The sequence below is a fragment of the Triturus cristatus genome, chromosome 10 (genome assembly GCF_964204655.1).
Source record: "Triturus cristatus chromosome 10, aTriCri1.1, whole genome shotgun sequence".
NCBI classification, from domain to species: Eukaryota; Metazoa; Chordata; class Amphibia; order Caudata; family Salamandridae; genus Triturus; species Triturus cristatus.
The window spans coordinates 12,142,773-12,145,599 of record NC_140593.1 but is presented as its reverse complement, the minus strand read 5'-3'; the positions used below and the strand labels follow the sequence as shown (position 1 = coordinate 12,145,599).

The following is a 2,827-nucleotide window of genomic DNA, read 5'->3' as shown; positions in this document are numbered from 1 at the left end:
CTGCTTGGCCAGCCTCGGCTGTTGTTTCAAGCAAGGAGCTTCCTCCCCACATGGACTGTCTGACTCGAGGGCTTGCCGCCTGGCAGGTGGCCCTTCACCCTACCCAGCAGAGCAAAGGCTGAGCTGCCCCAGCAGCTCGTGTCCCCCAGTGTTCTGACCCGAGCGGAAGGGGCCGGGTGGTGCCAAGCCCTCAGATGCTCCTGCCCAGCAGGTTCATATGCCCCATGCGCCATGCCGTCACCCCTCTCTGCCCAGCACATTTCCACAGCAGCTCGGAACAATTGTTCTGAGGGGTGTCGCCGCCGCCAGGCTCCGGCACCCCCTGCGTCTCGCTCAGGCTGTGCCTTAGCCCACCTCTCCCTTCCGGGGGAGATGGCTGGGCCTGCCGGTGCCCATGCGAGCGTACCTCTCCACCCCGCCAGTGAGCCTTCCCACCCAGGCGGGTGGGCTCCTTCACCCAACAGGCTCCCGAGAGGGAGGGGTGCGCGAAGGTTGTCCAGTCGGGGAGATGGGCACCCAGCCCCCCGAATCCACCCAGTCAGCAGGTGCGGCTACCTGGTTGATCCTGCCAGTAGGATATGCTTTTCTCAAAGATTAAGCCATGCACGTGTAAGTACACACGGACCGTACAGTGAAACTGTGAATGGCTCATTAAATCAGTTATGTTTCCTTTGATCGCTCCATCTGTTACTTGGATAACTGTGGTAATTCTAGAACCAATAAATGACGACGAGCGCTGACCTATCGGGATGCTTGCATTTATGAGACCAATACGAATCTGGGCTCACCCGGCTGCTTTGGTGACTCTAGATAATCTCAGGCCGATCTCACGTCCCCGTGGCGGCAATGATACATTCGGATGTCTACCCTATCAACTTTCGATGGTACTTTCTGTGCCTACCATGGTGACCACGGGTAACGGGGAATCAGGGTTCGATTCCGGAGAGGGAGCCTGAGAAACTGCTACCAAGGAAGGCAGCAGGCGTGCAAATTACCCAATCCTGAATTGGGGAGGCAGTGATGAAAAATAACAATACAGGACTCTTTTGAGGCCCTGTAATTGGAATGAGTACTCTTTAAATCCTTTAACGAGGATCCATTGGAGGGCAAGTCTGTTGCCAGCAGCTGCAGTAATTCCAGCTCCAATAGCGTATATTAAAGTTGCTGCAGTTAAAAAGCTCGTAGTTGGATCTTGGGATTGAGCTAACGGTCTGCCGTGAGGCGAGCTACTCCCTGTCCCAGCTCCTGCCTCTCTGCGTCCCTTGATGCTATTGACTGAGTGTCCTGGGGGTCCGAAGCGTTTACTTTGAAAAAATTAGAGTGTTCAAAGCAGGCCGGTTGCCTGAATACCGCAGCTAGGAATAATGGAATAGGACTCTGGTTCTATTTTGCTGGTTTTCGGAACTGGGGCCATGATTAAGAGGGATGGCCGGGGGCATTCGTATTGTGCCGCTAGAGGTGAAATTCTTGGACCGGCGCAAGACGAACCAAAGCGAAAGCATTTGCCAAGAATGTCTTCATTAATCAAGAACGAAAGTCGGAGGATCAAGATGATCAGATACCATCGTAGTTCCGACTATAAACGATGTCGACTAGCGATCCTGCGGCGTTATTCCCATGACCCGCCGAGCAGCTTCCAGGAAACCAAAGTCTTTGGGTTCCGGGGCGAGTATAGTTAAAAAGTTGTAAAGCCGAAACTTAAAGGGATTAAGGGAAGTTCACCACCAGGAGTGGAGCCTACGGCTCAATTTGACTCAACACGGGAAACCTCACCCGGCCAGGACACGGAAAGGATTGGCAGATTGATAGCTCTTTCTGGATTCTGTGGGAGGTGGTGCATGGCCGTTCTTAGTTGGTGGAGCGATTTATCTGGTTAATTTTCCGATAACAAACGAGACTCCTCCATGCTAACTAGTTACGCGACCCTCAGAGGTCGGCGACCAACTTCTTAGAGGGACAAGTGGCGTTCAGCCACTCGAGATCGAGCAATAACAGGTCTGTGATGCCCTTAGATGTCCGGGGCTGCACGTGCGCTAAACTGAACGGATCAGCATGTGTCTACCCTTCACCGACAGGTACGGGTGACCCCCTGAACCCTGTTTGTGATAGGGATTGAGGATTGCAATTATTTGCCATGAACGAGGAATTCCCAGTAAGTGTAGGTCATAAGCTTGCGTTGATTAAGTCCCTGCTCTTTGTACACACTGCCCGTTGCTACTACTGATTGGATGGTTTAGTGAGGTCCTCGGATCGGCCCTGCCGGGGTCAGCAACGGCCCTGGCGGAGTGCCGAGAAGATGATCAAACTTGACTATCTAGAGGAAGTAAAAGTTGGAACAAGGTTTCCGTAGGTGAACCTGTGGAAGGATCATTAACGGCGGACCGGCCCGAGCAACCGACGGCGCCAGCCTGAAGCCCTCAGCTGCCTCCTGCAAGCACACACCATAGGCACAGGGCCCATCCCTGCCGTGGCGTGCCCCGGCTGGTGGAGCTGTCAGCGGCCGCATGGGGTGCTTGGGTGAGGACCGGGCCTTCGGTGGGCCTCTACTGCCAGGGAGGAACAGACCGATGCGCGAGGGACTGGGGACGGGGGCGGCCCCCATCTCCTGTACCTCTCTGGGAGGGGCACAGTGGTAGGCCCTCCTGAGATGGAACCCAAGCTCACCCGGCACCACCCCTGCGGTGAGGGGAAACCAAATGGCAGTGGGCTGGTACCACACCCCCTAGAAGGACCTGCTGCTGGCTGGGACCTCCGAATGAGGTTGGGCCCTTCTCATGTGGCAGGGCAGCCTGGAAGAGAAGGATCTGAGGGCCTGTGACGGGACCCC

At 55.4% G+C, this 2,827-nt stretch overlaps 1 pseudogene; it reads left to right on the top strand.

Annotated features, from left to right (window-relative positions):
• The first annotated feature begins 552 nt into the window (after positions 1 to 552).
• Positions 553 to 2,373, top strand: LOC146788722 (18S ribosomal RNA; annotated as a pseudogene).
• Positions 2,374 to 2,827: the final 454 nt, after the last annotated feature.